This window comes from Opisthocomus hoazin, chromosome 21 (assembly GCF_030867145.1).
Source record: "Opisthocomus hoazin isolate bOpiHoa1 chromosome 21, bOpiHoa1.hap1, whole genome shotgun sequence".
Classification (NCBI taxonomy): Eukaryota; Metazoa; Chordata; class Aves; order Opisthocomiformes; family Opisthocomidae; genus Opisthocomus; species Opisthocomus hoazin.
The window spans coordinates 11,482,911-11,496,305 of record NC_134434.1 but is presented as its reverse complement, the minus strand read 5'-3'; the positions used below and the strand labels follow the sequence as shown (position 1 = coordinate 11,496,305).

The 13,395-nt window shown below is 47.7% G+C and overlaps 1 long non-coding RNA gene and 1 other non-coding gene across 2 annotated transcripts in view; both read right to left on the bottom strand.

The window, feature by feature from the left end:
- Positions 1-13,395, bottom strand: part of LOC142363850 (uncharacterized) — a 136,018-nt gene that overhangs the window by 23,644 nt on the left and 98,979 nt on the right. The gene's annotated exons all lie outside the window — the stretch shown is intronic.
- TRNAQ-CUG (transfer RNA glutamine (anticodon CUG)) lies at positions 8,024-8,095 on the bottom strand. The gene has a single exon. It is a non-coding gene; the product is annotated as a tRNA-Gln (tRNA).

Here is a 13,395-nt window from a genome sequence, read left to right as displayed (position 1 = left end):
GGTGTAAATGAAGAGCTGTATTCACAGATTGGTCTGATCTTTGCTGGTGGTTTTACTTTTGCAGCTTTAAAGAGGTGGTTAGTTCACCCATCCCAGTGATAGTGAGCTGACATTATTTCACCTTCTGGTCTGTTTTTGAGGAAAATGCTCATTCTCAGGTTTACCTGAAAACTCCCTGTGGCTTTTTAATACCCCAAGGAAGCAAGAGGATGGTCTCTGTTACAGCAAAGTCTCCGGAGTCTCCTGAGTCTCCTGAGGATGGCTTGACTGCATTTAATGATAACAACAACCATCAGGGCAACACAGAAGAATTTAGGGAGGAAAAAGGCATGTTTCACCCCTTGCTCTCAGAGAAGCTGATCTTGTTTTTAACCTCTGGATGAGCATACATGAGGCACAGATCGAAAACATCTGCTACGAGTCAGCTGGACACGGCTGAGCTGTCGTCCACAACCTTCAAACAAAACCACACCAAAGAGAAGCCACTGCACCCCATTGCGTGCTTAATTCCTGCCCAGGTGAAGGTAAAATCTGAAATCTCTCTAAAGTGAATCCCCTTTGGCAAAAACACCATAGCCAACGCTGCGATGCCATCCCAGCGCGGACGTGGGCCAGGCTTTAGGACCACCTCACCCACGAGATCTCTCTTACACAATTGTATTTTATGGACGTCAGCTCGCTGCCAGGATCTGAGAATCATCTTATAAATGACATATGACTTAATTTTACTCTTTCTAAAATCTGTAGACTAGTTGTTCATGACTAAGACTGTCACATGAAGCAGTTAAATGGCTCAACCCTTTTACTGCTTGCCAGCTGATAGGTGGTGGTAAGGCTCAAACTAAATGTCTCAAACTAAAAGCCTCATGGGAGGATATTCTCCAAAGGATTCATATTTAGCCCTTTGCTCCCCCCTAAATTGCTTTCCCTGACCCCATTTAAGAGCTTTTTGAAGGACACTGACACTTGCTTTTCAGATTTTCACCTAATCCTTCTCCCACTTTGCATAAATCAGGAGTAACTGCACTAAAGTCTATTTCTTCCACAAGCATTAGCAAAACTGCTAAAACCACCAAGATTTATTTCAATCACTGGCTTCAGTCCTAGCAATAAGCAATGCCGAGAGTGGCAATTGCTCCTCACTTAAAGGACCATGGCATGGTGTTTGCTTATCTGGTCTTCATGTGTGTCTGCTAAGGGCTGGGCTCACCCTACAGCCTCCCCGGGGGTCTGCCTGACACCCTGCGCCCTGCTCAGCCTCCCATTTCAGTATCACGTACCATCATCTCTGAGAACACTGCTCCTCGGCTATATGTGGTTGAAGCAGGCTGGTGGGATCCAGGGGGATGAGCAGGCAGAGCCACAGCAGCCTCCATGGCAGCTCAGGGATAAAGCAGTGGACCAGAGGCGTGAAGCCGAATCCATGGTTTGGATTCGGGCGACGCTGGCTTCCAGAAATTCATCCAACCACAGCTCCATTACGTCTTTTTTCATTGTGTGCTAGCTACTTCTGTCTGCCTTGCTGTCCTGAGCTACTGTTTTAAGCATTGCCAAAATCCATTGTAGAGAAGATTTGTTTTAAATATGCTGCTATTGTCGGACCAGTTTTGTTGATCTGCTTCCCTCTCACCCGCTCCTGTCTAAGGCTGTACATCTCTAACCTTATGTATCTCTGCTACACGCTGTCACCACTGCTGGCTGCCACTGGAGCAACACCAGACAGGGGACTTCATCTTGCTTCATTAGATGAAGAGTAAAACGAGTAACTGCAGAGCCAAATGCATCTCTTCATTGAACTCTGTTAAAATCAATGTAGTTACCATGGTTTGATTCAGCCCATCAGCTTTGCAGCCCAGAAGAACTGGGTGATTTAATGGCCACTATCTGCTGGCAGTACTGGGGATGGCTTCAGCGGCCGTGCCCGTCCTCCCGTACAGCAGGATCCTGGTGCTTCCCACATCGCCTCTCTTTCTCCATTGGCATCATCCAGCCATTAAAGTCCACAACATAGACTTCGTCTTGCTAATGAGGGGCCCTCCTTGTCTGATTGACGATCTGCCTGCGGGCTCCCGCTAGTTCCATTCAATGCAAACACAATCTAGAGCATTTTGTAGACCAGTCCCCTTGGGAAATCTGCCTTTCCAGGGAGGTTTGTGGCCCTTAAAGTTTGCACCAACATTTTGTTCAGCATGAGTGTTAAGCAGGCAGCACTGGCTGAATTGCAGCTCAAACAGGTAATTAAACAGCCATCCATCTACAGCCCAGTTTATGCTGTTCCAGCTGAATACATCATGTCCAGGCTTACACAGTAGTTTAGCCCTTATTTCTTAATGTGCGTAAACCCAGTTCTGCCCCTTCATGGTATCACCTAGATTGAAACCATGGTTTAAAAAAAAATCACCCCATACATTTGAACAAAAAAAGAAATAGAAACTAAATCTGCCCAGTTTACCAGAACACCTCATCTCTGCTGTGGGGCTCAGGGGGACGCGGGAGAACAGGAGCCTCATTTTCCAGGGTTGTTGAACATACGCAGATGAGACCTAAACACAGCAGCAGCCACCTCAGAGCAATGCCTCTGATCTCTGTCAGCTTAGAAATGCTGTCTGCACCAGGGAGAATTTTTCATCTGAGTTCCTTTGCATTACTGTCAGCTCCAGAGTGACTCTAAAACATGATGCAGCTGGGGACAGGCCTGGTAGTGCTCCTGGTATGCGTCGCTAAATTTTGCAATGCCCTGCACAGACAGGTAACTTCTGCCCCGCTGACACACAGTAGTGCTTGTGGCTAATTCCAGTAACCTCTTGGCACTCACAGGTCTAAACCCCTCGGGACCAGCTCGCCACTGGCCTGTGTCCTGGGCAGCGAGTGGCACCGCAGCGAAGGCAATGCAGGGCAGATGCAATGCACTGCAAAATCAGGAGGACAAGATATTCAACCATCTTTCACACTTGCTTGGTAGTGGGGCAAAGACAAACGGTTGGGGCAAGGCAAAAGAGAAACAGCAGAGCAAACCAGACAATAAGATCTCCCATAGATACTCAGTATGTCGATGTAGATATAAATACACACATTATCCTAGCCTATCCTATCCTATCTCATCCCATCCCATCCCACCCTACCCTATCTTGAGGCAGGGATTCAGCATCTTATGGAAACGGGGTTTTGTTCCCCTTTAAAAAGCCCGACAGCATTTAGCCTGGCAGCCAAAGGCTGCTCCGGAGAGGCCGGTGGAGGTGCAGGGAGGGCTGTGGGTGGGAGCACGCAGCGCTGGTACATGTCTGGGAGGGCCATGTGCTGTGGGTCAGACACGGGGTGCGTTGGCAGGGCCCCGTGGGGATCGAGCCGGGGTCTGGCGGGCAGGGCTGAGGTGTACCTGGCTCCCTGCCTGCACTCTCCGCCCCCCGTCTCTGCCAGTTTAATGAACACCAGATTCACACAAAGTGTGAATAGCAAATGGTGGGGGAAAAGCACTCGGGAGAGAGAAACGTGTGACAAAAGCTGCACATATTTTCATCAACCAAAGGCCAGGACATAATAATAATCACTTTCCCAGCCCAGAGGAGAAGAACAAGACCAAGGGTTTCTTTTCAGAGCAGCTGAGACAATAGTGACAAAGGGCCACACAAGGTCAGTGACACTTTGGCAACTCATGTCAGCTCAGGAGCTGGTCCTGATCTGTCATCTCCCTGCTGATCACTGACAACTGAGACCACGAGGCACAATCCACCTCTGTGTTACCGAGCTGCAGAAACCTCCCCGCGCTCAATGGGGCTACACAACGCAGCGGCAAATGAGACAGAGCTCTGCTGCATTCAAGTACGGGGTTGCTTCACTCCCTCCGCTTTGGTGACTCGCCATGATTGTCACATCGCTCTTCCCCCACCCCTGCCGCCTTCATCAACCCCTTTAGCTTATTTGCATAGCTGGGAAGGGAGAGAAACTCTGCAGTTGCTGACTCTGTTGACAATGTCCTAAAAAGTGGCGTTAGTTGGCATGCAAATTTTCCCTGTGGTTCAGCAAGGGCTTTGGAGGCGTAGAGTTCAACAGACATTTTTACAGCCCTGTTTGAAAAAAAAAACCAAAACAAAAAGTGGCAGCTCTAAAAAGAAGTGGCAGGTCTTTTCTATTTGGGGTCCCTGACAAGTATGCAGATAAAAAATCATACATCCCTCTCGAGTCACTAAGAACCAAGTGGGCTTTGGTCCTGGAGCTGGCTGCTCCCCTTGCTCCTCTCAGTGCTGAGGTTTGTGTCAATACGGGACATCCCCACTGCCACCTGTGCACAGCAGAAGATGGAAAACCTGCAAGAGTATTACACAGCGTGTCTCACACCTAGCTGGGTGGCAGCGGGCAGACTCTCAGATGTGGGTTTAGATGTTTCTTCCTTCTTCTTCTTACAAGGCTGGTTGAGGAGAGATGGTGGTAATTATAGATCTCTGCCCAGGTTTGCAGGAGCAGTATGGAGCCTGAGAGCTATAAACAGCTGACAGTTGACACCTCGACTGCCTTCCCAGTCCCTGTGTCAGGGGCTCAGGAGGGGTAAACCAGATCAGGGTTCAACCTCCAGGTTGGGTTGGAATAGCCTAAAATGTCACCTACCCAAATGATGTTCTCGTCTCGTATATGGACAGTCTCCATTCTTACAGGTCTTCAGCTGCTCTCATCATAAATCCATGGTCAGAGTTCCCAGCAGGACAGGGTGGTGAGATGGATGTGAGCTGTCTGCGTCCTGCCCCAGAACACGGGATGGGCATAAGGAGATGACGCTCCATCAGCAGAGGTAGTGGAGCAGCAAATGGGCAGAGGTTGTTGGCACCTACCTGCTGGCCTTTGAGGCCCCTTCATTAGAGACTTGCAAAGGAATGTTGTCATTAACAATAAAGCCTTGTGGCTGCCTAGGAGATGAGGGTGAGCTGGGGCTTGCAGCCAGCCCTCCAAGTCACCACAGCCGTGCAGCCTATTGCACCCTCTCCTTCGAGCGGCCAGACACCGATCCTGCCTCAGCATGTAACTCCACGTACTACAGGGCCCTTCGTTATGAAACTGTCTGAGGTGCTTTGACCTCCTTTTGCAAGTGAGGTCATGGTACCATTTTCCAAAGCGACACAAATGGAGGTTGCATCCCTTACCATCCTTCCAGGTACCCCGCTTGCAGCCCTCAATTCCTCCCGGAAAGCGATGGCTCAGACTGTAATTCTGGGGATGAAGGCGCCCAGCCTTTGTGCACCCCATCACAGCAACTTTCCAAACTATGTGTCTGCCAGCAAAAGAAACACTTTAATGTTTGCTATGCAAGAGGAACTGTTTATAGCCCATTCTGATGCTGTGTTTCACTGGGGTGAGAGACAGCTCTGGGCAAGGAGGGATTAAGGGGATCCATTGTATCCTTTTCTGATGTTGCCCACCATTTGCTGCCATTTGCATACATCCCACATTCAGGATACGGGGGCATGGAAACAGCCATGAAGGAAACACCCCACCTGCTCCTGCGGCCGGGCATCGCCGGACCTGGGGCCGCTTTGAACAGATTTTGGGGGGGATGATTGCGCACGGGGAGAAGGGTTGAGTGCATGTCTGCATGGGGAAGGTAGGACAGAGGGGGAGGAGGGAAGAAACAAGAGTAAACATGAATTGGGAGGATTTTCAAAGCCGGCAGAGAGCCTGGAAAAGGACAGGCTTTGAATTCTGCATGTTCTTTTAACTCAGCCTCTGATTTGAAGAGGCCCCCGAAAGCCTGGTAAGCCTCATTGAACTTGAAAAGCTACAAGCTTCCTTTCTTCCCCATTTGCTTTGTCTTCTCTTATCTCATTCATGTGAGACATTGCTCCCACCCCGGCCCTTGCTGGAGAGAGGAGCCCGCCCGAGCCCCCAGCATCGTGGAGAAGCAACAATATCACATTGCTCCCAGAAAGCCTACGGAAAATAGGCAGGAATTATTAGCGAGGTGCCTTAGCGACCTCGGCTCAGCGTCAGATACAGGCTAATCAGGAGGGACCAGGGCTTTCCCCACCAAGGCTGGGCAGACCGACCTTACGTCAAAGGGGGCTGCTAAAAGCCAGCCTGCAAACCCCTTTCTCAGCCTTTCTGCAGAGAGGAGGGTTTGGGGGATTGGTTTTAAGGGGACGTTTGTCAAGTCTGGCAGCGCCTGCAGTTAACCCCTTGCAATGGCAGCCCCACATGCCAAAAGTAGTTTGGGAGCGGGCAGGCTCTTACAGAGGTCCCAGGTCCCCCCTAGTGCTGCAGCTCACTGGTGCAGACTCCGGAGGGTACAGTCCTGCATATTGCCAAGGGTGACAGGAGCAAAGCGGGTGGGGAATTGCATAATTATATTCTTTCTGTGGCTTTCCTGTGGGGTTTTGGACAACTTTGCCTATTGCCATGTTACCAAATCCCCGTTTCCACCTTGCTGAAGGATGAAGGCTCGAGACAGTATTTATCGCACACTTAGGAGCCATTTGCAGCCGGTGTTGTGCGCTGAACCAGTCAAGTCCAGGACCCAGAAAGTACCGAGCGGGAACGCTCCGCTGCATCTGCCTAACCGTGTTACAGGATTTGTCAAGAACAGTTCATGGGACCAGCTGCTACCTTCGATGAGGACAAGGGTGCACCCACTGGCTGCAAATACTGTTCGATCTTACTGGGGAGGAGACAATCCCCAGGTGTCCCCACACACCTTAGGGAGAACATTATGCTGCCAGGTATGAATAATCACCCCTCTCAATGTCGTCTCCCAACGCTGACTCTTCACAGCAGGCATTTACAGCCAGATATTCCCCTGTAAGCTGAAAATAAAACCTGCTAAAAGTTACAGCCAGGTGGGCCTTTTCTGATGAATATTGCACTAAAAGGCAGCTTCCTGCAGCACTTCTCCCACTGTGTGAGTGGGGAGAGGGCGAGGATTTGGAGACTCTTCATAAACAAGTAAAAGCTCAGATATAATGAGAAAACCTTTTGTGACATAAGGACCTCTGCATGTCAAGTAAATTCATTATATACCAGCTTGAATGGCAATCCGACGGCCTCCAAGTGTCTAATGCAATTACGCTGAGATGGGAGAGATTGTACAGCTGTGCTTCCCTGCTAATAAAAGCGAGCAAAAGTAACAAAAAGGGGACGACAAGAAACTGAGGGCTTTCCACCAGGCATGGCAAAGCCCGCTGGAGTTCGAGGGTTCATGAAACTCTCTGAACTGATATTCAAGTTCACAGGGTTCACAGCATAGGCAGGGTTCACAGGCTTTTGCTTGGAGATGTGAAAGCATGAGGTTTTCTCCCAACCCTCGTCTCCCATCTTTGATGGCAAGATCTCCCATTAAATCACAGAATCACAGAATCACAGAATGGTCGGGGTTGGAAGGGACCTCTGTGGGTCATCTAGTCCAGCTCCCCTGCCAAAGCAGGGTCACCTACAGCAGGCTGCACAGGACCGCATCCAGGTGGGTCTTGAATATCTCCAGAGGAGACTCCACAGCCTCACCGGGCAGCCTGGTCCAGGGCTCTGTCACCCTCAGAGGGAAGAAGAGTGAAGAAGTTCTTCCTCGTGTTCAGATGGAACTTCCTCTACTTCAGTTTGTGCCCATTGCCCACTGCCAATCGCTGGGCACCACTGAAAAGAGTTTGGCCCCATCCTCCTGACACCCACCCTGCAGATATTTAGAAGCATTTATTAGGTCCCCTCTTAGCCTTCTCCAGGCTGAACAAGCCCAGCTCCCTCAGCCTCTCCTCGTAGGCTACCCTCATTCGTAGCCCTCCACTGAACTCGCCCTCCACTGAACTCTCTCCAGTAGCTCCTCATCTTTCTTGAACTGGGGAGCCCAGAAGTGGACACAGTGCTCCAGATGGGGCCTCACCAGGGCACGGTAGAGGGGCAGGAGAACCTCCCTCGACCTGCTGGCCACACTCCTCTTAATGCACCCCAGGATCCCATTGGTCTTCTTGGCAACAAGGGCACACTGCTGGCTCATGGTCAAGCCATGTGTGGGTCAGCACAACCAGGTCCCTCTCCAGCAGGTAAAACTGTCAGGTTCCACCGAGATTTGAACTCGGATCGCTGGATTCAGAGTCCAGAGTGCTAACCATTACACCATGGAACCACTTATATACAGGAGAGGACTGCAAACCCTATTCCATTCATAAAAATCTGGGGCAGCTGCTGTAAATTTGGTAGATTGACCCCAATGTGTTCAAGTCCGGTATATATTTTTCCACCTGAGCAACAATGCAGGGTGCTTTTCCGCTCCCCTCTGGCGGCACCACCGCCCGAGGGCATGTGACAGCCACGCACAGCACAGAGTACCCTGCCAAAGATGGCACAGTGCAGAGAGAGCGGGGAAGCCCCATAACACAGACATATACACAGCATCCCATTATTGTTCTGTACATATAGGCCCACCCTAAAGCAAGACCTCCTTCCACCGGTGGCTGGGAAACAAGTAACAAAATCTCACTCACATCCATCTCCCCAGCGCACTTCCTTCATCCCTCCCCTGCTGAACTGGGAGACAAGTGTGAAAGGGTTTGCTGGTGTGAACACACACTAAACCCTAATGCCACCCAAATTAGGGTAATGGGGCACCTGGGTCAGGAGACCAGCCGCCCCAAGTCGCTTTTCTGGGTGAGAGAGGGATCCTTCAGAAATTGTTGTCCACTTTGATAGGATTTCTGAGGATTTACACCTGCTCAAGCCAGCCATGGTGAGTTAACCTTGTCTGTCTTCTCTTCCACTTGAAGGGCTGCCTCTCCTCAGTTAACCAGTGCCTTGACTGTCTTTCCAGCTCAGGTTTATGCGTCATACCAGTAGATTTAAACCTACACAAGTAAGCCAAAAAAACAGCATGGTGGCCTGGGGATATGTATCGTGTACTTTAGCTTCAAGCTTTCATTTAAACTTCTAGCTTAAATGTTTTCCAGAATGACATGAGATAACGTGAAAATGCTTTTCTGATCTGGAAATAACAGCTTGTGCCCAGAATATTAAACCGCTTCTTCCCATGCTAGACAAGCCCTTAGACCTGCACGTTCTTCACTCTGCAGCTCTGTTACAGCAGTTTGTGCATCCAGCCCCGCGGGCCTCAAGCGAGCCCTTTGCAGGAAAATTGCACAGGAAAGGGAATTTCTCTCACAGGCGACAGATTCTCTGTAATAATACTAAGTACCAGAATTTAAAAAATTAATCCAAACTCTCTTTTCAGAGTTTCCTGTTACGATATCTAACATTGGTAATGAATGCCTGAAGAAAGCCAGAGTTACAGGTAGGCACTAGCATTAAATTTTGGAATATTTTGATTTTTCATTAATTAACTTTGAAAAAGTAGCACCATGTTTTTTATTTACGCTCGGGTATTTGTGCTATACATTGGACTAGATGATAGCCTGATTCTACTAAAGTTATTGCAAAAATTTAGGCCTCGTCCAACTGGACAGGGAAATTCCAAATGAAAAAAAAAGATTTCCTTTCAGTTGTGGATGAATTAATTGTGTTTTGCTCTGAAGGGTTACCTGTCTTCATTATTTTAGTTTAGGCTAGATTAGATTAAATTAGATTAGGTTGATGGATGGGGAGAGGAATGGAAGGACGATATATTCCCTTTTTAACAGTAATATACAAAATAAATAAAGTCAGATGAATTTCACAACAATATAAATCTGAATAAAGTTAGATGACTGCTGTGGACTCTAACCTTGAAATAGTTAGAGACTCAGTTTAAGACACATGTAATTACTTCTCCACACCACGTACTCCTTTACAATACCCCTATAGCACAAAATCATTCATATTGAAAGATATCCTACTGGATCTCTCTCTGAAAACTTCAAAGATTTTCAAAATAGCAGGCCTTTGGCAGCAAAAAAGTCCTTGGCTCAGGAGATATCATTGCTTTACAGACATTTTTTCTGACGGTGCCTAAGTTTCACATGATTTTTTGTTAACCCAGAAATACATCTGCCTGTTCCTACACAGAAGGAAAAAGGATTCTCTGCAGCGAGATGACATCTAGAAGGCAATTCTTAGCTCCATCAAGTAGTTTTCCAGCTCTTCAGAACAAAGCAATTGACTTGGCTTGGAATCTCGGCCAAGTAAAATTGCAGAATTCCATTCAGTTGACTACAATTGGGAGTTTATGAAAGAAAATCCATTCCTTTACCAAAACTGAGCAGTTTAGAAGCAGGAAACACCAGCTGGGACTTCAAAGATTTTTTTTTTTTTTTTCACTGTGCACACTAGAAATATGTCCCTCTGTCCAGGCTCATCTGAAAAGCAATCTGAAATTCAAAAGGTGCTGAAAATTTAGTCCCAAACCTGAATTATCAACACAGACTCAGCTTCATGATCCTTTTATCTGATATTTAGCTGCCTTTAAACGTCAGCAAATACAAGCTGCTGAGTGAGGAATGGTGCAACTTGCCCAAAGGCAGTCTAACCGTGGGGTTTTTTTTTGCCAAGCAGGCATTCTTTAGCCCATCCTTTGCAAACGCTCAGCTATTTTCTGACCCAGTTCAGGTGTTCCCTTTATTAGTCACCTCCTTGGGAAGATACCACCATGGCCCTTCTCTACTGTGAGCCAGCAATCCCATAATTATTAGAGTTGAGCTTTTCCTACCCTTCACCATCCAAATTCTGAGAGTCGTTTTCCTGCATTGACCCCTACTCTGAAGCCAGAAGACAAGATGGTGTAAAACTCATTACATTGGCTCTGTATACTCAAAGGGTTGGTTTGTTTTTAAACAATTATTAAAACCTCTTTTTCTCTACACGCTAATAATCCCACTGCTCCTTAACCTGCAGTGATTGTGCACGGGCTTCTGGGCCCAGTTTGAAAGCCCTGGATGCCTGGTACCATTGTGCCAAAGCAAACATCTGCAGGCAGTGCTGGTGCTGCCCGGAGCCCATCTGGGAATTTGCGAGACAGGGATGGATTACATGAAGGGCTGAAGTGTCGCACCGAGTCGCTCAAAAACCACCACCACCAACCGCTCCAGCTATTTAGCAAACATCACCGACTGAGAGCCTGCATCCTTCTTATCAGCCAGCACGTACGAGAACTTGTTACCTCCCAGCAGAGCGTGAGTTTTCCTCTTGAAGGAAGTGCCACGTGAGCACCAGGGCAATTCGACGCTTACAGACACCCCGTAGCTTTGCAGTCCATCCCTCCTGCTGACACCGCTTGGCTTCTCTCACTTCTCCCACTCATAGCTGTGGCTTAAAAACCTGGGGTCTTGTCTAGACAACACTTCCTTAAGTCTGTGAGTCATACTGAGTAAGGACTTCTCAAAAGCTTGTTTTGTGGCAGAACCCTCTGCTTGACAGAGAACAAAATTCTGCAGGCTTCACAGTGATTTCTGCCTAGCAGATGGAAGGAAAATGCATTCAGAATGGACTTTAATTAAGATGTTCTGTCTACAGTAAGTCAAGCTATCTGCAAAAGTACCCATGTAGCATCTGTGTTTGATCTTATCACCCTGGTTTTGCCACAGCCTTTTTTTAAGGCTAATGAATAAGAAGACGGATCCATTTCTTGGTTTCTGTGGGGGAAGGATGGATGATTTGAGGGGAAATACTGATTCACACAACTTGTCACATTACAGCAATCAAATCCATACTTTTTATTTTAATGGGATTTCAGAGAATTTCACAGTATTCAGTACTCAAGAAGAAAGAATGAGATGTAGTGGGTAAAGCACCAGTTAGGGTTTTTCCAATGCCCAAAACTACGGTTTCAGTGTGATGTAATTGCATTAAAAAAATCCCTGCCCCTGGGAGATACATTACCCTGGAAAGCTACCAGCACAATTCAGTTGAGTCCTTTTCCATGCCTGGCAGTCGTAGTTGTAGCCCACATAGTCAGGAGCATCTGTATTGCAGAGAGACCAGTGTGGAGGAAACCTCTGTTACATCGTCCTACAGATACAGTAAAAGACAGTCTAACCTGAAGGGCTGTGATCACTGTCCTTGCTTTCCTTTCCATGGACGGACCAAGGTAAGACCTTGGAGTCCTAACTCAGTACAAGGGGTTCACTACCTGCTGCTGACCTCAGCTTGACTTAAATACCAACCTTAAAGCAAACCATTTCTCCCCACAGGAGCTAAGCCCAACCACATGATTTTATATAGCAATATGATTCACAGTGGCATGCTTCACTATCTGCTCACAGACTGAGCAAAGGGAGTACCTAAAGGGAGGCCTCTGTTCTGGCTTTAACACCCCAGAGAGTGACTTCCAGGCACCTAACCTGGTGTAGGAAACCTCTCTCTCTCCCTTGTGTGCCAGATTTACCATCCCAGCCGTAGGGAGAGGCTAAATGTACCCCTGATGTACATATTTGGCCAAAGTTATGGATGCTGAAGCAGTTTTTGAGCAGAAGACCCTGTATTTTTTTAATTAATGCTTGAATTTCCTGTCCTGCACAGTTCAACCGGGCCTCTTGTGCTTCCCACTAACCACACAGACACAAGCAATGGAGTCTACTTTGGTTTGAGGGGAAGGCCATGGTGAACTGGTCTTCTCAGCTACATCTACACCAAGAAAATAAAGAGGGCCAGTGACCCATGATGGTCCTCCCTATCTCACTGCATGCATATGCACTAGCATGGTGTTGGCCTCCCCTTTACAGCTGGAAAAGAAAGGAAGAAACTACCTCCTGCTTCCATCTGTCTTTAGCAGCCAAGACGGCGGTTATCATCCCTGATCCTTCTCTTCCCCAAACTGAAATGACCTCAGCTGAATCACACTCTGTTTCACTCTGTGTCTCTCCTGCTCCCTAGTCCTTTCTGTGGCATTTTTGCATCCTGGCTCAAAAGCTTCTTTGAGCATGCAGGGAACACAAGTCTGAAAAAGAAGATGTCTCCTTATTTTCAAAGAAATAATTTTTCTGGCCCTGCTACACTGTTCTCACACTTCCATGAGCTTCAAAAACTCCCATTTATTAAGGTGGCTGCAAAACTGAAGAAAAATTGGCAGCCAGGAGAAAGGCTCTCAGAGCCCTGTCATGTAGCGGAGCAGGAGGCGAGCATCACGGAACCAAGCACGTCATAAACATGGGGGATGATGGGGAGAAGGGAGGGAGCCAGAAAAAGTCACTCCTGGAACATCTTTCTGGTATTCCACAAGCCTGAGCACCTACGGTAGCATTTGGTTTGTTTTTTCAGCCTTGTAAACCTTATTCTTTCAGAACACAAGACTGTTCTGAGTAGGAAGATTTATTTTTTAATCAAATTATAATCTTCTGTGTTTCACCTGAAGGAGAGAAACCTAAAAGAGGTTTCTGAACACCAAACATTAAAACGTCTCATTTCTGGCAGCCAGGCTTTCTGGCGACTTTGAAAATCCTTCGCTGATGTGTCTATCTTACCACTAGTTATTTCTGGAAGTCCAGCACATACATAAAACATTGC